We start from the raw sequence: 22,055 nt of genomic DNA, 5'->3' as shown, positions 1-22,055 counted from the left end.
TGAACATTCCTTAAAGCAGTGCTAAGCAGGATACATTTGCTTATTTTTGGTAAACCAGTATACTTCTTCACAGACAGGCTTCTATCTCCAAGCACACAGGGAAACTCATGAGTAGTACCCTAGTATTTCTCAGATCTCGCAGGCTCTGTAACACTCCTACTCCTCTTGTGGGTTATATGGAGGACTAACCTTTTTTAATTTTTTTTGCCTGAATGCAGTCTCTCCAGATGATTATCAACCTTTACGTTTAGATATCATTTCTGCTCTACTTTTTAGGATTACTTCCCATCAGATTTTTTTCACTTAATTTTCTGATCTATTGTTTAAGTATTTTAACATTTGACAAACATATGCTTAACCCAATAAATTACCAAAAATTATAAAACTTTAAAACTGAAGGCACAGATTCTCATTAAAAATTAAAATTAAGGATGCCTACTTTAACCACTATTCAAAACAGGGCTGGTGCTGTGGCAACCGGGTAAAGCCTCTGCCTGCAGTGCCAGCATCCCATATGGGCACCAGTTCGAGTCCTGGCTGCCCTCTTCCAATCCAGCTCTCTGCTATGCCTCGGAAAGCAAAGGAAGATGGCTCAAGCCCTTGGGCCCCTGCACCCACATGGGAGATCCGGAAGAAGCTCCTGGCTCCTGGCTTTGGATCGGCTGGTTCCAGCTGTTATGGCCAAAGGGGAATGAATGAACCAGCAATTAGAAGATCCCTCTCTCTCTCTTGCTCTCGCTCTGCTTCTACCTCTCTGTAACTCTGCCTTTCAAAATAAATCTCTTTAAAAAACGAATTTATAAAAAATGGTTCTAGATATTCTAGTCTATGCAAAAGGCAAGAGCATAGACAAAAATATCAGAAAAGAATCATAAAACCAGTATTATTTCCAGATGATAGAACTGTCTACCCAGAACAAGGGTAGTAGATTTTTAAAAATCATGAATTAATAAACAGAGAATACAGAATTCCAAATAGCTTATAATTCTGATTTAAACTAAATCTAAACGGACCAGAAAAATAACTTCTTAATTTTAAAATGCTAACAGTACTTTTCTGCTTATTTAAGTGTGGTTTAAAATTTCAAATATGAGTATGGGCATCGCAGAGCACTAAGCCACTACCTGGGACATCCCCATCCCATATCGGAGTGCCAGCTGTTCCTCTTCTCATCCAGCCTCCTGCTAGCGTAGCTGGGAGATGGCAGTTGATGCCCCACACCCTTGGATCCCTGACACACGTGTGGGAGATACAGATGGAGCTCCTGGCTCCTGGCTTCAGCCTGACCCAGCCCTGGCTGGTGGGGGCAGCTGGGGAGGGAACCAGTGGGCAGAAGATGTCTCTCTCACTCTCCCTTTCATTCTGCCTTTCAAATAAATAAATAAAATAACATTTAAAAATTTAAATATGTTGGAGTGGGCCTTTAACCAGCAATAAAGATACCAGTTGAGATGCCTGTGTCCCAGATCAGAGTACCTGGAGCACTCTTCTCTCTCTGCCTCTCAAATTTTTTTTAATTAAACATGTCAATATTACAATGATATGACTATAGAAAAATTCCAGGTGGAATTTTTTTCTCGGGTGTGTGTGTGTGTGTGTGTGTGTGTAATTCAAGAGGCAGAAAGAGAAGAGAAATAGAGCTCCCATCCACTGTTTTACTCCCCAAATGCTCACAAATGCTGGGGCCAGGCCAAAGCCAGGACCTTCAAACTCAATCCAGGTCTCCCAGGTGGGTGGCAGGAACCCAACTACTTGAGGCATCACCGCTGCCTCCCAGAGTCTGCATTGGCAGGAAGCTGGAGTCAGGATCCAGAGCCAAGAATCAAACCCAAGTACTCCGATGTGGGACACAGGCATCCTCATTGCTAGGAAAAATGCCTGTCCCCCCACTCCCTTTTCAAATCAAACATAGATGAAAGCTGACAGACTTAAAATGATCTTCAATATATCCCCCCAACAGAGTCGGCGACCACTAACATTTAGCTATATATGCTTTATCTATCCTTGTGTGTGTGTGTGTGTGTGTGTTCAGTTATGTGCACACAAACACCTTCTTGGTACACCACTTAAAGGTTACAGACATGGTACATCATGAGTTTCTGAGGGCCGCTTGTCTTTCTTTCCTATTCTGCCTTGCTATCTCCTCCCCTTCTCTACCAATCAACACCCCCTGTATGTGGCCAGGCCATACTGGCATCCTAGTATGCACCCTTCCATATTCACTCCACACTCATTAATTACATACACACGTATACTCATACACACACCACTGTAGTTTTACAAAAACAAACCACATGGCATTTTTCTGCATCATGCTTTCCTTACTCAAATGCACCGCACTGAACTTCTCTTAAGTAATATAATTAATTTCTTTTCTGCTCAATAACTTTCTTAAGATATATTTCTCATGGTATAAAGACATCTATTTAAAGTATATAATTTAATGGTCTTTGTTTATCCACAATTGTGTGGCCTGATTATCACAATCAACTTCAGAACATTTCATTATCCTAAAAAGAACGCTCCTACTCCCTAGTATTTACTCTTGACCCCAGCCCTCAGTCATAACAACTAGTAGTCTACATTGTGTGTCTATGGATTTGTGTGTTCTACCCATTTCATATAAGTGAAGCATGTAGCCCTTTACGACTTGATTCTTTCACTTGGCGTAATGTCTCTGAGGGTCATCCATCCTGTGGCCATCCTTTGGCCTCTTTGGGGCCAAAAAGTATTCCACTGCATGGAGATGACACATTTTATTAACTCACTCATCAGCTGATGGACATTTGGATTGTTTCCTTTCTTGGTTATAATATATAATGCTGGCCGGCGCCGCGGCTCACTAGGCTAATCCTCCGCCTTGCAGCGCCAGCACACCGGGTTCTAGTCCCAGTCAGGGCACCGGATTGTGTCCGGGCTGCCCCTCTTCCAGGCCAGCTCTCTGCTGTGGCCCGGGAAGGCAGTGGAGGATGGCCCAAGTACTTGGGCCCTGCACCCCATGGGAGACCAGGATAAGTACCTGGCTCCTGCCATCAGATCAGCGCGGTGCGCCGGCCGCAGCGTGCCAGCCGCAGCAGCCATTGGAGGGTGAACCAATGGCAAAAGGAAGACCTTTCTCTCTGTCTCTCCCTCTCACTGTCCACTCTGCCTGTCAAAAAAAAAAAAAAATATATATATATATATATATATATATATATATATAAAATGCTGCCATGAGCATGCGCTTACAAGTTTTTGTGTGGACATGTTTTCAATATTCTTAGGTATTTACCTAACAGTGGAATTTCTGAATCATGTTTAACTGTTTAAACTTCTGAGGAACTACCAGACTATTCTGCAGCTTCATCATTTTAAATTTCTACCAGCAAGACATGAGGGTTCCTATTTCTCTGTATCCTCCTGACACTTGTTATTGTCCATCTTTTCTATCACGGCCATCCTGGTGGGCATAAAGTAGTATCTCATTGTGGTTTCTGATTGCATTTTCCTAACGAGTAAAGCTGCTGAACATCTTCTCATTGCTATTTGCAAATTTTCTCTTCAGAAATTTGTTTTTATTGAGCCTCATAAGTTTTTCATGAGGATTAATGATTTAACACATCATAACACTTGGAAGACTGCCTCACACACAGTAGGTGGCAAATGAACCTCAGCTGATATGGGTCAAATAATATAGATTACACTGTGTGTGGTGCAGTGAGTTAAGCCGCCACTTGGGATACCTGCGTCCCCTATCAGAGTGCTGCCTCCACTCCGGATCCAGCTTCCTGCAAATGTGCCTGGGAAGCAGCAGCAGATGATGCAAGTACTTGGCCTCCAAGTACACTTGGGTTCCTGTACACTTGTGTTCCAAGTACACTCCCTCACATGGGAGACCTAGATGGAGTTCCTGGCTCCTGGCATCAGGCTGGCCCGGCCGCACTCTTTTTTTTTTTTTTTTTTTTTTTTTAAGATTTATTTATTTGAAGGGCAGAGTTACAGAGAGGCAGAGTTACAGAGAGGCAGAGGCAGAGGCAGAGGCAGAGAGAGAGAGAGAGAGAGAGGTCTTCTATCCACTGGTTAACTCCCCACATGGCCGCAACTGGAACTGGCGGATCCAAAGCCAGGAGCCAGGAGCCAGGAGCTTCTTCTGGGTCTCCCACGTGGGTGCAGGGGCCCATCTTTCTCTGCTTTCCCAGGCCAGAGCAGAGCTGGACTGGAAGTATAGCAGCCAGGACTGGCACCCATACAGGATGACAGGACTGCAGGTGGGGCCCTTACCAGCTAAGCCACAGCGCCAGCCCCCAACCCCCACTCTTGCAGGCATTTGGGAATCAGCGAGTGGAAGATATTTATTTCTCTCTCTCTCCCTCCCTCCATCACTCTGCCTTTGAAATAAGTAAATACTGGCCGGCGCCGCGGCTCACGAGGCTAATCCTCCGCCTTGTGGCGCCGGCACACCGGGTTCTGGTCCCAGTCGGGGCGCCGGATTCTGTCCCGGTTACCCCTCTTCCAGGCCAGCTCTCTGCTGCAGCCTGGGAGTGCAGTGGAGGATGGCCCAAGTGCTTGGGCCCTGCACCCCATGGGAGACCAGGAGAAGTACCAGGCTCCTGCCATCGGATCAGCATGGTGCGCCAGCCACAGCGCGCTGGCCGCGGCAGCCATTGGAGGGTGAACCAACGGCAAAGGAAGACCTTTCTCTCTGTCTCTCTCTCTCACTGTCCACTCTGCCTGTCAAAAAAAAAAAAAAAAAGAAAGAAAGAAAGAAATAAGTAAATACTGATGCATAGAGTACTGTCATTACTAATTATATTATCCCATTCCTCTAGGTCCAGCACTGGTGAGAGTGTACTAACATATCCTACAATAGTTCAATTTCTACCAAGTTTTCCTTACATTATTAATTTTGTTCTATATTTTTATCTACCAAGATATCTGAGGCTGTGTAGGTCAGACATGACCATACATTATGCCCTTTACTGTACAGTACCTGCCTTTATCTCATTTAGTGCTTCTACCTTGAAATCCACTTTGTTTAATGTTGTTCTTTTCAATATTTCAGTATTGTTTATGGTGGATTTTTTTGTATTTTCCTGTTCTTTCATTCATGCTCTATTTTCACTTACTCATTTAACTTTGAGATCTGCTTGTAAACATTATTTGTCAGAGGCTTCACTCAGTCTGACATATCCTCTCTTTTAATGAGTGAACTGCATTCATTCACATTTAGTCTCATAATTGATACATGAATCTTATTCCTTCCTTTACTTTTATTTTACTATTGTATGCCATTTCGTTTTCTTCCTTCCCCCTACTTGCAATGATTCAATCAAGTTGTCATTCTTTCCAGTCTTTTGTTAATACAGAAATTTTACTAAACTGATCCATTCAAATAATAATTTCTTTTATTTCCCTGCTTTGAATATTAACTGAAAACAACATGCCAACAATTCCTCCAACTTTGTGGGTAGCTTGTATGCAGCAATAGACAAAGAGTTTTCCAAAGTGCTTCTATCAATTTCTGTTTCCATCAGCATGTAAGAGCATTCCTGTGTCTCCACATCCTTGTCAACCCTAGACATTACCAGTCTTTTGAATTTCAGCCATTCTGGCAGGTGTATAGTAGTGGTATCCTACTGAGGTTGTGATTTATATTTTCCTGATTACTAATGAGGCCAAGCAGGTTTTCATCTACTTACTGGTCCATTAGGTATCTTCTGAAAACCCATTTTCTATTGAATTGTCTATCTTTGCTTTATTGACTTGCAGAAGCCCTTTAAAGATTTTAGAGGTGACGGCCGCTGCTGCGGCATAGCAGGTAAAGCTGCTGCCTGCAACATCTGCATCCCATTTGAGCACTGGTTCATGTCCCAGCTGCTCCACTTCCAATCCAGCTCCCTGCTAATGGCCTAGGAAAAGCATCAGAGAGGGGCCAGTGCTCTGCGTAGTAAGCTAAGCCTCTTCCTGTGGCATCAGCATCCCATATGGGTGCTAGTTTGAGTCCCAGCTGCTCCACTTCCCATCCAGCTCCCTGCTAATGGCCTGGGAAAGCAGTGGAAGATGGCCCAAGTGCTTGGGCTCCTGTACCCATGTGGGAGACCTGAAAGAAGCTCCTGGTTCCTGGCTTTGAGTCGGCCCAGCTCCAGCCGTTGCAGCCATTTAGGGAGTGAGCCAGCGGATGGAAGACCTCTTTCCCCTTCTCTCTGTCTGTAACTCTGCCTCTCAAATAAAGAAATATTTTTTAAAAAGTTATTTAAAAAAAAGCATCAGAGAATGGCCCAAGTACATGAGTTCCTGCCACCCATATAGGAGACCCGGAAGAAGCTCCTGGCTCCTGGCTCCTGGCTACGGCCCAGCCTTTTGACAATTTGGGGACTGAACCAGCAGATGAAAGATTTCTCTCTCTCTATGTAAGTCTTACTTTCAAATAAATAAATAAATCTTTTTAAAAAATATTCTAGAGATAATTCCTTTGTCAGCCATATGTGTTGACATATCTTGTCCCACACTGTGTCTTGCTTTTCACCCTCTTACTGACAGCTTTTGATAAACAATTTCTAATATTAAAGTAGTATTACCAATTTTTCCTTGATGATCACTACTTTTTAATCTTAGATATTTATGCCTATACCCAAAGTCAGCACTTTTGCTTCTTAAAATCTTTTCTGTTAATCTTCAAAATTTAGATCTAAAGTTCACTTTTGAACTTAGTGTATGGTATAAGACCAATGGTATAACATTGGTCTCAATGTTTTTCAGAATGAATATCCACTTGACTTATCCATTTACGGATAAGAACACTGAGAGTCGGTCTGTTTCTGGACCTTCCATTCTACTGGTCTACTTATGCATCCTTGTACATTCATCTTTTTTTTTTTTTTTAATTTGACAGATAGAGTCAGACAATGAGAGACAGAGAGAAAAGTCTTCCCTCCGTTGGTTCACCCCTCCAAGTGGCCGCCACGGCCAGAGCTGTGCCGATCCAAAGCCAGGAGCCAGGTGCTTCCTCCTGGTCTCCCATGTGGGTTCAGGGACCAAGGACTTAGGCCATCCTCCACTGCCTTCCCAGGCCACAGCAGAGAGCTGGACTGGAAGAGGAGCAACCAGGACTAGAACCCAGCGCCCATATGGGATGCCATACCACAGGCGGAGGATTAACCAGGTGAGCCACAGCGCCGGTCCCTGGGCTCTGGTTCTTATCCCAGCTGCTCCACATACAGTCCAGCTCCCTGCTAATGGCCTGGGAAAAGCAGTGGAAGATGGCCTAAGAGCCTAGGACTCTGCTACCTATGTGGGAGAACTGGAAGAATCTCCTGGTTCCTGGCTTCGGTCTGGCCCACTGCAGCCATCTGGGGAGTGAACCAGCAGATAGAAGATCTTTTAATATACCCCCCGTAACTCTCTCAACTAAAAAAAGCTCTAAAAGAATCTTTTTTAAATCACAAAAGTAAAATTTTTAAAAAAGCAATAGATACTTTATGAAAGAATATTCACTGACACTTTTTTAATGATTTATTTATTTATTTATTTGAAAGGCAGAGTTACACAGAGAGAAGGGGAGGCAGAGAGAGAGAGAGGTCTTCTAACCACTGGTTCACTTCCCAATTGGCCACAATGGCTGGAGCTGCGCCGATCACAAGGCAGGAGCCAGGAGTTTCTTCCAGTCTCCCACGTGGGTGCAGGGGCCCAAGCATGTGGGTCATCTTCTACTGCTTTCCCAGGCCATAGAAGAGAGCTGGATCGGAAGTGGAGCAGCCGGGTCTCGAACTGGCACCCATATGGGATGCTGGCACTGCAGACGGTAATTTTACCTGCTACACCACAGCGCTGGCCCCGACACATTTTTTAAAATGATAGAAAGTGGCAACTTTAGATCATGACATATTATTTCATAGAAAATGCAAATTATATACACATACATGTATTTCATAGACTTGGAAGAGTATATTCAAATTTTGGAGGAAGAAAGTTAAGATTTCATTTTAAAAACTTATTTATTTTGAAAGAGTTGGAGAGAGACAGAGAATGAGAGAGAGAGAAGGAGATTGATTCTCCATCTGTTGGTTCACTCCCCAGATGTCCACAACAGCCAGGGCTGAGCCAGGCCAAAGCCAGGAGCCAACAGCTTCATTCAGGTCTCCCACAGGGATGGCAGGGGCCCAAACACTTGGGCCATCTCCCATTGCTTTTCCCAGGCCATTAGCAGGGAGCTGGACTAGAAGTGAAGCAGCTGGGACATGAACCGGCACCTGTATGGATGCCAGTGCTGCAGGTGGCAGCTTTACCTGCTACATCACAATGTGATGTTCAAAGTTCAGATTATCAAAGAGCTTTCATTTTTGCTGTATTGCCTGAATATTTTACAATGATGAGGTATTAGAAAACAAAATATTCATTTAAAATTTACATTATCATGTTTTATTATGATACATAATTATTTCTCAATTTTGAATCAGTTTTGTTACACTGATTTTTTTAAAAAGATTTGTTTATTTTAAAGGCAGAATTACATAGAGGCAGAGAGGTTTTTATTTATTTATTTACTTACTTGAGAAGCAGACTTACAGAGAGAGAGAGAGAGAGAGAGAGATCGATCTTCAATCTGCTGGTTCATTCCCCTAATGGCCACAACAGCTGAAGCTGGGCCGATCCAAAGCCAGGCGCTTCTTCTAGGTCTCCCACATGGATGCAGGGGCCCAAGTACTTGGGCCATCTTCCCCTGCTTTCCCAGGCCATTAGCAGGGAGTTGGATCAGAAGTGGAGCATCTGGGACTCAAACTGGTGCCCATAGGGGATGCCAGCGCCACAGGCAGAGGCTTAAACTACTATGCCAAGCACCAGCTGAGAGAAAGAGAGAGAGAGAGAGAGAGAGAAAACTTCTACTGGTTTACTCCCCACATGACTGCAATGGCCAGGGCTGGGCCAGACCAAAGCCAGGAGCCAAAAGCTTTATCCGGTTCCCCCAAGTGAGTGGACAGGCCATCCTCCACTGCCTTCCTAGGTGTGTTAGTGGGGAGCTGGGTCAGAAGTGGGGCGGCCGGGTCTGCAGCTGGGCCCACATGGGATGCCAGTGTCACAGGTGACGGCCCTATCAGCCACAACAACGGCCCATATACTGATTGTTTAAGGGCTGTTTTGAGGCCCATTATTAAGAGTGGCACTGGAGTACAGCCCTTGATTATTATTTGCGCATGCTGATGGATCTCATTATAAAGAATTCATGAGCCTTGTGCTGAAAGGTACACCAGCTTATCAAGGCACAGCACGTTTACATGACACGCAGTGGCACACTGGCAGGATGCAGACTAATCCCACTAACACCATGAAATGAGGTTACTTGGATGCTGAGACAGATTTTGCAACTGCAATCCTAACTCAAGTTTGGTTACGAAAGCCATGCTGACCCCACTACTGTTTCACATGCATATGAGAACCTTCTATTAAAACAGACGGCCCCAGGAAGTAGGCAGGGAAATGATCACTCTACTTCCGACTCTTGCATACGAAATCTCCCAGTGACAGAAAGGAGGACAGAGCAGTCCTACCGCGTCGGCCAGGCCCAGTCCTGCTCATTGTGGCCACTCAAGGAGTGAACAGCTGACAGAAGTTTGTTCTCTCTCCCCCCTCCCTCTCTTTCTCTCCCTCCCTCTCGCCCTCCCTCTCTCTCCCTCCCTCTCTCTAACTCTTTCAAATAAAAAGTAAATTAAAAAAAAAAAACAAAACTGGGGCTAGCACTGTGGCACAGCGGGTTAAAGCCCTGGCCTGAAGCACCAGCATCCTATATGGGCGCCAGTTCTAGTCCCGGCTGCTCCTCTTCCGATCCAGCTCTCTGCTATGGCCTGGGAAAGCAGTAGAAGATGGACGAAGTCCTTGGGGCCTGTACCCGCATGGGAGACCCAGAAGAAGCTCCTGGCTCCTGGCTTCAGATCAGCACAGCTCCGGCCATTGTGGCCATCTGGGGAGTGAACCAGCAGATGGAAGACCTCTCTCTCTATCTCTACCTCTCTCAGTAACCCTGTCTTTCAAATAAATAAAATAAATCTTTAAAAAAAAATAAAAGACTTTACTAAAAGATTCAATGATCTTTTCTGGCATTTGCCTTTAATTATGCTACCTTTGCAGATTATTTGAAGACTAAAACACATCTTTTATAAACTATAATCTCCCATATATGACCCATCTAGAGCACACCAGAGACATCATCTTGCAAAAACTATTCTGCTATTTCCAACTCTGAGTCATGAACCCAATTCCTCGCCTGCATCACCAGGAGCTAAAAAAAAATTAGAAGCAGCTAGACCATCCAAGGTATTTTTAATTCAAACAGACTCCCCAAGGCATCTATTGAGGCCATCAGTCTCCCGTGAGAGGACTGTGAGGCTGTCCCTCAAAACCAGGGCTTGAGAGCAGGAGGAGGAGCAGCAGCAGCCAACAGCAGGAGCAGCAGCTGCAGCTCCCAGGATCTGCTGCTGGGACTTCAGGACCCTGGGTCTCCAACTCTGCTCCCGTTAACAGAGATTGTGAAGTCAAGTTTTCACTTACATCAGCACAGAGTGTTGTAACCTTTATACCTTTGACCTTGGTCCATTTGCGTATATACCTGAAATGAAATTGCCAGTTGTCACAGATTTTATTTAAATCAAAAACAGGATATTTTAAAAATATGTAAACTCTAAAGTGTTATTACAACAATAAAACAACTGATTCACTGGTTTTTGAATAGAGAAAATCAATCTAAATTATGGAAAATTTTTTCAAAAGGACTTTTAACTTTTAGTATCTAGAATGGAACCAATTAGTATCCAACAGGAAATCTTGTAGAATATGTTTCTTTTCTCTAAATTAAAAAGTATTTGTGGGGAGCAACTCAGACTAGACTAAGTTACTGGAATTAAGACTTATTCTATGCATCTGCTCTCCCACAATATGGTGCTGGGAGAGAAGTAAACAACTTCTACACAGCTGCCTCCAGTTCAACCAATAACCTGCAGGAGCTGATCCTGCTCCTGATTGGAGGAGAGCAGCGTACTCGGCATGTGGGTAGCAGAGTTGGGATTGGCGGAAGAGGACTATAAAGGAGGAGAGAGACAACATGCACGAGGAACATCTATCTGAAGGAACACCTGTGCAGCACCCGAGAGAGCCGGCCGGCGGTGTGCCGCTCCCCCGTGGAAGTGGGGAAAGTGGCAGGGGGAACCACGGAGGTGGAGGGGTTGCCAGCCAACCCGGGAAGGACCAGCAGCAAACCCGGGAAGGGCTGAGCAGACAAAAGAACAGCGCAGGGTCCTGTGTCGTTCCTCCGCGAGAGGGGGAGCGACATAATGGTGCCGTGACTCGGATATGAAGCCTAGGAGGGATAATGGTGCCGTGACTAGGATAAGAAACCTAGGAGGGAAGAAGCAGGAAAATACCGGAGAAAGAGACTAGCAAAGAGCCTAGGGAAAAGCCAGACGGAAAAGTGCCGGGAGAAATCTAGGGTTGAAAGTGAAAGTGAAAGCAAGAAGAAACATAGACTCGGATACAGACTACGGGGGGGGGGGGGGGGGGGGAAGCTGGGAGAAATCTAAGATTAAAAGCGAAAGTGAAAGCTAGAAGAAACTTAGACTCGGATACGGACTGTAGGGAGAAGCCAGGAGAAATGAGAGAAATATTGTTGGAAGAAACTTAGGGAAAAGTACTGGGTAGAGAAAGATATAAGCTAGGGAAAGTGAAGCCGCGGGGGCAGGCCAAAGCGGAGACGTAAGCTAGGTTGGGATTCGTCAAGTCAGCCCGGGGAACAAAAGGCGAAAAACTAAAACCAGAAGCGGAGACGTAAGCTAGGTTGGAATTCGTCAGGTTAGCCCGGGGAACTTAGACTGAAAACCGAGAAGCGGAAACGTGAGCTAGGCTGTGATTCGCGGAAGCCACCGCACGCAGAGAAAGTGCACGGGGCACAAGCGGAGAGAGCGCACAGGGCGCAAGTAGACAGGGAGCGCGGGTCTAGCGCGGAGGCCGTGAGGCAGGCGCGAGAAGGCGCGGAGACCGTGGAGCGCGCGCAAAGCCAGGAAGCCGCGCAGATGAGAGAAGCGCAGGCTGAAGCCGCGCAGAGCCAGGAAGCTGCTGCGGGGCGAGGCGCCGAGAAGCAGCCTTGGGGAAGGCGCCGGGAAGCCGCGGGGATAAGAGAAACAGAAGTATAGAAGTAAAATGAGAGAAATAGGAATGCTGGCAGATAGAAGTAAAATAGGAGAGATAGGAATGCCCGGAGATAGAGAAATAGAGAAAAATAAGGCCTCCCCACAACACGGCAATGAGAGGGCTTGGATTCGGTCTGCCTGATTAGGCGATAAGCACCAGCAGGCAGCTCGAGCAGAGTATGAGCCACAGGTCACCGAAGATAGGCACGAATCAACATCAATAAGTCTCCCCACAATACGGCAATGAGAGGGCTTGGATTCGGTCTGCCTGATTAGTAAGGCGATAAGCACTTGCAGGCAGCTCGAGCAGAGCATGCACTGCAGGGCACCGAACATAGGCACGCATCAGCGCCTAAAACCCTCCTCACAAAACATGGCGAAGAGAGGACCCGGATTCGGTTTGCCTGATTGGTAGGGCTTGTAAGCACCTGTGGGCAACTCCAGCAAGCAGAGCAGAGTGTGTGCCGTGGGGCACCGAAGACAGGCGCGTATCAACGCCAAAAATAAAAAGAAAGGGGGAACTGTGGGGAGCAACTCGGACTAGACTAAGTTACTGGAATTAGGACTTATTCTATGCATCTGCTCTCCCACAATATGGCGCTGAAAGGGAGTAAACAACTTCTACGCAGCTGCCTCTCGCCAACTTCACTGATGAGCAGCAGGAGCTGATCTTGCTCCTGATTGGAGGAGAGCAGCGTGCTCAGCGTGTAGGTAGCAGAGTTGGGATTGGTGGAAGAGGACTATAAAGGAGGAGAGAGACAAGATGCACCAGGAACAACCGGATAACATCTGAGCAGCCCCCGAGAGAGCCGGCCGGCGGTGTGCCGCTCCCCCGCAGAAGTGGGGAAAGTGGCAGGGGGAGCCGCCCCTCCACGGAGGTGGAGGGATCGGCAGCCAACCCAGGAAGGACCAGCAGCAAACGCGGGAAGGGCCAAGCAGACAAAAGAACAGCTCAGGGTCCTGTGTCGTTCCTCTGCGAATGGGGGAGCGACAGTATTTTCCTCATTAAGCAAGTAATAAGTGCCAATTTATTTTTAACAGGAAGATAACAGAAAAACAGTGTCACACTACCTAAAAGATAATCACTGCTCAAATTTTGGTAGTGTTTCTTTAAGTCTGTTATTTGGACTTGGGGTCAATTATTTCCTTTTAAACAGTTTTAACCAAACTAAACATTGCCATTTACATCCTGCTATCTTAATTATTTTCTATGTTGCACAACCACATTGCTATCTGTTATTTCATCAGCTATAACTCAGTATAAGCTAAACATAAAATACATAATGGAATTACTGATAGTTTCATAACAGTCTCTGAAATATTTAGTTAGAGACAAGCATATTAAGAATTCTAGGCTTCAAAAAGCTAAACTTAATTTCTGGCAAGCATGACTGGTAATTACAACCAAAAGCCAAATATTATGGAGTCCTTTTTTAGACTAAGCAATTTTACCACTCAGCATATATAATCACTGAAACACGTCCAGCATAATGATATCTTTCAGCTACTGGCAACCATAAACGTCCCCGGAAGCCAGAGAAACGTAAAAATCTCTAATATGATCTGCAAAGTGAAAACTGTGTCTGAAAAAACTGATAATATAAAACTGGTTATAAGCATAATGTTTATTCAGAGATAATTCATACTCATATATTCTTCTCTATTAGAAGTAGCTATATAAAGGATCACAAAAAAACAAATCTAATACTTAAAAAATTTAAACTATCCAACAGTCTGAGTTCATGTACACATATCAAAGTATTCTCAAATTCTATGTAATATCATTGAAAGGGAATTATTTAAATTTTCAAAAATAGACATTTGAGCATCTCACAGTACCAGAAAATAAGGAAGTTCAGAATTGAAAAAGCAAAAACAAACCAGTGAGAACACACCAGGACACACCAGCTAACTCAAAGAGCTCCCAATGGCTAAGGCAGAATAATTTGAGCAACAAAATAAAATAGTACTGTATTCTAACCCAAAGTATAAAATAAAATTTAGGTATTCCCTGCCTCCTTAAGATGGTGGGACACAGCTCCCTGTCCCTTCAGCAGCTCTACCTGCTGACTTCCTTCCGAAAGTAAGCGGGGCGGGCAGGGACAGGGGGAGTACTCTACAGCGTGAAAACTGACCCACCCGACCTAGCCAGTAGACAAAGACATCTACAGTAACAATCCGTGCTGACATCAGGTACCAGCAAAAGAAGTGGTAACAATGGCACTTCACCTCTGCAGTGTTACCACCAAGAACTCATCATTCCTGTGTAATCCATGAGAAAAATATCAGACAAACCCAAACTGAGGGAAATCTTATATTCTATAGAATATCTCACCGGCACTCCTGTCAAGATCATCAAAAACAAAGTTAGTCTGAGAAACTGCCACAGCTAAGAGCAGCCCGAGGAGGACACAGTGACGCAATGTACCGTGGTACTATGGATGGGATCCCAGAAAGAAAAAGGACAGTGGGTAAAGACCATGGCAATCTAAATAAAGTGCAAACTTCAGTTACTAATACGTATCAATACTGGTTCATTAACCAAAACAGATGTACCACACTAACACAAGATGATGATAATAGGAGAAACCAGTTGTAAGACATACTGGATCTCTCTGAAGTATCTTTCCAAGTCTTCTATAACTCTAAAAATATTCTAAACTTTTAAGTCTATATATAAAATATATGTGTATTAGATTAAAATGGGTATATAGGTATAAGCAGATAAAATACATATCTGAATTTAAGAAGAGTAAGGATGTTAAAAAAAATTACTTACTTATTTCAAAGGCAGAGTTACAAAGAGAGGAGGAAGAAACAGAGAGAGAGAGACAGAGAGTGACAGAGATCTTTCATCTATTGGTTCACTCCCAAAATGGCCACAATGGCCAAGGCTAGGACAGCAAGGATTTGGTTGTTGTTGTTGTTCACTTCTGTATATTCCATTGTAGAATACCTCCTGGCACTCAGTAATTATTTTTGGAATGAATAAATGGACACACATGTTTTCTGACACTGGTTTTATTTATGTAACTCCATCTAAAAAAAACATTGTAATGGAAAAGTACTACGTAATACTGGTCAGGAAGCTAGCAAACATTCATTAATGGATCCATTCAACAAATTTTTTCGGGGCCAGTGCTGTGACATAGTGGGTGAGGCCACCATCTATAGTGGCGACATCCCATATGGGCGCCTGTTCGAGTCCTGGCTGCTCCACTTCCAATCAAGCTCTCTGCTATGGCCTGGGAAAGCAGTAGAAGATGGCCCAACTCCTTGGGCACCCACATGGGAGACCCTGAAGAAGCTCCAGGCTCCTGATTTCGAATCAGCCCATCTCCAGCATTGCAGCCATTTGGGGAGTGAACCAGTGGATGGAAGACCCCCCCCCCCAGCCCCCCGCCGCCGCCTCTGCTTCTCTGTAACTCTGCCTTTCAAATAAATAAGCCTTTTTAAAAATTTATCATATCTTTACCATAATACAGACACTATATTTACTGGATGTTGGGGACTCAAAAATAAAACACATGAAATAAACGGTCTAATTGTTGGGAAGAAAACCAAATCATCTGGGCCTTACCCATATGTGGACAATAATGATACAAAATGGTGAAGTATGAGAGAAGTGCCTGCTCTGGGTATCATGAAGAGTACACCAAGACAACACAGCTCTGCATGGGAAAGAAGTGGCAATTCATGAGCAAAAAACTGGCTTCTTTATTGAGAAGCATATAATATAATTCTGCGTGAGAACTTAATGAATCCAAACCTGTGTCATGCCTGCATGCATACTAAATTAAACAGTGGAAATAAAAACTGTTTGGGTAAACTTAAAAAAAGAAAGAAAGAACAGAAAGCCAAGAAGTTACCAAACTACTGTTGTGCAGGGAGATGAGGCAAGATTCTGTCCCACAAGGCACTAAGTGCAAGGCAAAGCATGGTGCTGGATGCAGACCATCAGAAGGCCTAGGGAGTCACTGGACAGTTTTGTTAGGCGGGCAATGCCACATAACCGGTAACCTGCACGGCTCACGTCTCCTGGAGACACAGCAGGCAGGGATGGGGCAGAGTGATCAGTATGCGCCGTGAGTGCAGCAGCAGTGAACTGCCACAGTGAGAAGGGGACAGAGTTGAGAACTACTTAGGAGGTAACCTAGGTAGGCTTGGCGATTACCAAATGTCGATGGTAATGCTTCTTAACTTTTCACCTCACCCGCTGTCCTCTTCAACCCGTTTCCCCACAGCAGACAGAATTACCTCTTAAAAAACATAAGGCAGATCATCTCAGCCCCAGTTTAATGGCTTCTGATGGCATATCCCTAAACTCCCTGGCGCAGCCACCAAGGGGCAACACAGTTGAGTTCCTGCTTTCTTCCCCAGCTTCCTCCTGGGCTGCCCTCCACAGCCACTGTTACTTTTCCTTCAAGACACCTAGTTCCTCCTTGTTTTAGAGACAATCCTTATGCCTAAAATGTTCTTTCCTGTATTTGCTCCATGTATCATAACTTAAATGTGATCTTCCAAGAGGTCCAAACTAAAGAGAGGGAGTCTCTTTCCTACCTGCATCAAAATATCCTGTTTCTTTCTTTACACATGAGATAATTTGCAACTACAGTTCATTCTTGTTATTTGCAATAGCTGTCTCTCTAAAGTCACTGCAAATACTTCACCATGGCTCCTAAAAAACATTAGCAAATACTTTACCATTAACAGATCAGCAAACACTTTATCATTGCTCCTAGAAAAAGTACAGGGTTAGATTCTTGCATACCTCTGGTTGGTTCATTTTTGCCAAGCAATCAATATATAACCTTGTTTGATGTGTGTTTTCTTTAACTATACCTTATTTGATGTACTGTATACTGTTGATTTATTAACAGTGAACTCATGGCCAATGGCACCATAACTTACACCTGAACAAGCTTATCTAACACAAATATTTTCTCTGAAAGGCACATCACAGCCCAGCCTTCTGTGCTAAGGAACACTAGAATACTTTAGTGCTATGCTTGAGGGGCACTGTGAACAGAAATATCATCAATAAAAAGTGAAAAAAAAAAAAAAACCCTGCAAAAAAACATGGCACTAAATAGACTACAAAAGCAGTTCTTAACTAAAACAAAAAAACAGAATGCCTTGTTCAAACTGAGGTGGGAACGTGTGCATCAGGCAACTCAAATTTTTCACCACTCTGCACATGTCTGTGAATGACTGCAAAAGTCCCAAACAGTGATTTCAGGGTTACAAATTGACTTTAGTGAATAGGTGGATTCACAAATATGAACTCTGTAATTACGACAGTTGACTTTATTTGAGTGCCATTTGTAATTTATAAAAGCACAAGGTGGGCAAATGTTTAGCCTAGAGGTTAAGACACCATTTGGGATACCTGCATCCCATATTGGAAGTCCTGGGTCTGCTCCCAATTCCAGCTTCCCTCTGATGTGCACCCTGAGAGGCAGCAAGTAATGGCTCAAGCAGTCGGGTCCCTGCCACTTGTGTGGAAGATCTGGGCTGAAATTCTAGTTCCCAGCTTTGGAGGGGCCCAGCCCTGGCCACTACAGGTATTTAGAGTGAGCCAGCAGACCGGGCAGAATGTTCTTCCTCTCTCTGTCTCTCCCTCCTTCTCAAATAAATAAAAATAAATTAAATTTTTTAGAAACCCACAAGGATGGGAAGAGGTCAGGACTGTTTGTCCCTCTTAGCATCTGGCACACAGTAGTGAACATTTTAGAATAAATAAATGTATGAGTATCCAACAGGTAGGTGGATAGAGAATCCTAAAGGTCAATCATGGGACCTGCTAAGTAGTCACACATGTGGTAACTGCTGGAAAAGACTTTGAACAAAGCACAATGATGCAGAATTATAGGGTAGACTCAATTAGGATGGTCGGGAAAGGCCCTTCTGAAAAAGTAACTCTTTCTCCCCCCCCCCCCATTTTACTCGAAAGGCAGAAACACAAACACACACATCTTCCATGAAATGGTTCACTCCCTAAGTGCCCCCGACAGTCAACACTGTCCAGGACAAAGTCAGGAACCAGGAATGCCATGCAAGTCTCCCATGAGGACAGCAGAGACTCAAGTACTTGCTTGTAATCATCTGCTGCTGCTTAGGCTGTGCATTAACAGGAAGCGGGATTGGAAGTGGAGCCAGGACACCAACTCGGCACTCTGATATGGAATGTGGGCATCCCAAGCTACACCTACACTACTAAGCCAAATGCTTACCCCTGAAAAAACGACTCTTGAACTGAGAAATGCAAAGGCTACTTATTTAAAGCAGAGTGTGTAAAAAATTCCAAGCAAAGAGAACAGTAAACACGAACGTGCTGAAGTATAAAAGTGTCTTAATGCCTAAACAATAGGGTTGATTCAAAAGACGAAAGCTAAGTACATAACCATGAGTGCCCAGATTCAGCCCAGATTCATCACAAATACCTCTCAGACTCATAGAAGCAATAATTTCAACCTATTTAGCCTTATTTAGCACTTTCCAGAATTATCCAAGGAGGATTCTCTTCTTGAAACTGTAAAACAACTTATAAAAGTATGGCCATTGCCATGGTTTGAATGTGCATCTCCTCCAAAACTCATGTTGAAATACACCTGCCATCGTAACAGTATTATGAGGTGGGCCCTTTAAGGGGAGATCAGGTTTGAGGGCTGAACCCTCATGGGTAGGACCTGTGTCATTATGAAAAGGCAAGCCTACACCCCTCTTGCTCTCTCACCTTCCACCACGTAAGACACAGCAAGAAGGCCCTCCCCACATGCCTACATATGACAGTGGATTCTCTAACCTGCAGAACTGTGAGCCAATAAATTTCTGTTCATTATAAATTACCCAGTCCCAGGTACAGTTACAGCAGCATAAAATGGGCTATAACACATGCCATTTTTCCTGACAGTCAATGATCAGGATGGCACAGGAGAGTTCACAGATGGAGATACGTCAGAATAAAGCAAATAAAAGGAGTTTTCCAATTTCTCCATGCCCAAGAAGCCTAAAAACCTCCTGAATCTCTCTTTCTATGCCTTCTCTCTGTGCTCACCCAGATTCAGTGAACTGTGGAACTGTCGGTATTTTGATAGTACAACAAAGTAAGTTTACAAAAGTTAATAATCAAGGACACAGTGTGACTTTCCTCATTCATGGGAAATAAAACTAGAACCCTATGAGGACCAAAAAAATTACATAAAAAAGAAATATGCAATAAATTTGCCATCATATAATAGAAACTAGACAAAATTACTTTTACATATGAATAATTGCAGCAATAAACACCGATAAAGCAGGAGTAATGGCATCATTAGGAATAGCAAAATTACTCAGGCAACGAACAGACCACGGTGGTCCCCAGGATCAGTCTACTCCATATTACTGGGTACATATCATTATGAATAAATGAAAACCACAGGAAATGCTCATTTTCTCAAGATTTGTATGTTTCTTACAAGGGAGGTCAACTGCTGTGAATTCCAGGAGAGAAGGTATTTCTAATGCTTATAGCGTGAGAAGATGGGTAATGGGTGACTGATGAGAACCAGGACAAAGGAGAAGAAATGTGTTCAACGTCAATTTTTAGATATCAGAGTAAAAATGCTCTCAGAGTAGTGAATATCTAGCAAATCCATCCAAACCTTGGATGAAACCCCTGTGACACATACCAGGTAAAGCATCAACATGCACTGAGTCTTATGTACAATTGTTGAAATCCCCTGTAGAGGGAATTCTGGGGAAATAAAACACATGGCAAAACTATTCAAGGAGATTGAGGTCCAAAGATGGGAAATCAACTGGTTAAAAAATACAAGTGAGAATTTTACCAGAAAAACATTGCTATATTAGAGTTACCAGGTCCAATTTTGTCCCTTGTGCTGATCAGTAGAATAGTATATTGTTACCTAACACAGCCAATGAGACTTTGATTATTATTTTTCTTTCTTTTTTTTTTTTTTTTACAGGCAGAGTGGACAGTGAGAGAGAGAGAGACAGAGAGAAAGGTCTTGCTTTGCCGTTGGTTCACCCTCCAATGGCCGCTACGGCTGGCGCGCTGCGGCCGGCGCACCACGCTGATCCGATGGCAGGAGCCAGGTACTTCTGGTCTCCCATGGGGTGCAGGGCCCAAGCACTTGGGCCATCCTCCACTGCACTCCCTGGCCACAGCAGAGAGCTGGCCTGGAAGAGGGGCAACCGGGACAGAATCCGGTGCCCCGACCGGGACTAGAACCCGGTGTGCCGGCGCCACAAGGCGGAGGATTAGCCTAGTGAGCCGCGGCGCTGGCTGATTATTATTTCTATGAGAAAGTTCAATCCTAGTTATCAAATAGCAGGCCCTGACTCCTCTCAAGGCATCAGAGTGCTACCTACCAGCAACCTTAGGGTCCACTGAAGACTTATCAATCCTCTTTACTGTGGCTATTAAATGTAAAAAAATTAAAATCAGATATAATTGAAAATTCAGTGCCTCCTCTGATTTGACCATTACATTGTATGTACTGTTAAGTTATAAACTGTATCCTATATATGAGCACAATTATGTGCCAATTTTCAAAAAATCAGTTCCTTACTAAAAAGCAATATTCCCCAGAGCTCAAGAGCCACTTGGCTAGTGGTTATTGTACTGGACAGAGCAGAAAAAGAACATTTCCATCACTCTAGAAAGTTCTACAGGATAGGGCTGCTCTGCTCATAGAGGAAGGCTTCTCACTGTCCATGGCACCACAAGAGAAAGCAGCTGTCTCCGGATGGCTGGTGGTGATGGCAGCACAACAATGTGACTGTACATAACGCCAGTGAACCACACGCTTTAAAATGGACAGGATGGTAAATCTTATCTGTGTTTTACCACAATTTTTCTTAAAAAGGCAGCCCTCAGTTACACTCTCCACACACTCTGAGGCATGGCACAACCGCAACCAGTCACTGAACAAAATCCCCTTTCAAGGGTGCAGCACGCAAAAGCGAGAAGTTCTAAGTAGCCATACATGGAGCAGAGTAAGAGCCAGTTCCTGCAGTCCAGTTCTACTGCCCAGGCTTTGTTCTTCCGAGTTTTCACAGTCCTTGATTGGGTCTGAGCTCCAGCCACATTTTATTTCAAGAGCACAGTAACTAGAATCTCTTCTCAAATCTTCCCTTCCCTCTCAACCTCCACCACACACAGATTCTTTCCTTCCAAGCTGTGTTAATTAATCCCCTGGAACTCCAACATCCTGTGGGCTTTTGCATATATGAAAATATGGACTGGAAACAGTCAACCAACATAAAAAAGGAGCTTAAATGAACAAGGGAAATAAGATGAGGTGGGGACAGGGGGTGTGTATACATACACACACACACACACACCATCATTTAGAAATTCAACTAAAAAGGCCAGCGCCGCAGCTCAATAGGCTAATCCTCTGTCTGCGGCGCCAGCACACTGGGTTCTAGTCGCAGTTGGGGCGCCGGATTCTGTCCCGGTTGCCCCTCTTCCAGGCCAGCTCTCTGCTGTGGCCTGGGAAGGCAGTGGAGGATGGCCCAGGTCCTTGGGCCCTACACCCGAATGGGAGACCAGGAGAAGCACCTGGCTCCTGGCTTCGGATCAGCGCAGCGCGCCAGCCACAGTGGCCATTGGGGGTGAACCCAATGGAAAAGGAAGACCTTTCTCTGTCTCTGTCTCTCTCTCTCACTGTCCACTCTGCCTGTCAAAAAAAAATTTTTTTTCAACTAAAAGGATAAATCAATGCGCTAGAATAGCAGTAAAAGCCTTGTGTGTATGGGATGGGGAGAGGGAGGGTAGTGAGAGGACGATGGAATATTGGGCCCAAAGTAAGATTAACCGGAAATTTCTGTAGTGCAATCTGCAATTGTGCTTAACTACCTACAAAACTCAGTCTTCTCTCAGTTATGAAATCT

General features: G+C 44.4%; 1 protein-coding gene across 3 annotated transcripts in view; it reads right to left on the bottom strand.

The window, feature by feature from the left end:
- The window catches only part of KIAA1958 (KIAA1958 ortholog), a 177,223-nt gene that overhangs the window by 114,284 nt on the left and 40,884 nt on the right, over positions 1 to 22,055 (bottom strand). Inside the window, exon 1 of one of the 3 annotated variants that reach the window (XM_051843060.2) lies at positions 10,522 to 10,587. The exons of the other annotated variants lie outside the window; for them this stretch is intronic. The gene's annotated coding sequence lies outside the window, so the exon portion shown is untranslated. Of the gene's footprint in view, positions 1 to 10,521; positions 10,588 to 22,055 lie in introns of those variants that run through there. 3 annotated transcript variants of the gene reach the window in all.

The sequence above is a fragment of the Oryctolagus cuniculus genome, chromosome 1 (assembly GCF_964237555.1).
Source record: "Oryctolagus cuniculus chromosome 1, mOryCun1.1, whole genome shotgun sequence".
In the NCBI taxonomy this organism is placed as follows: domain Eukaryota; kingdom Metazoa; phylum Chordata; class Mammalia; order Lagomorpha; family Leporidae; genus Oryctolagus; species Oryctolagus cuniculus.
The sequence above is the reverse complement of the archived record's forward strand: the minus strand, read 5'-3'. Positions and strand labels throughout refer to the sequence as shown.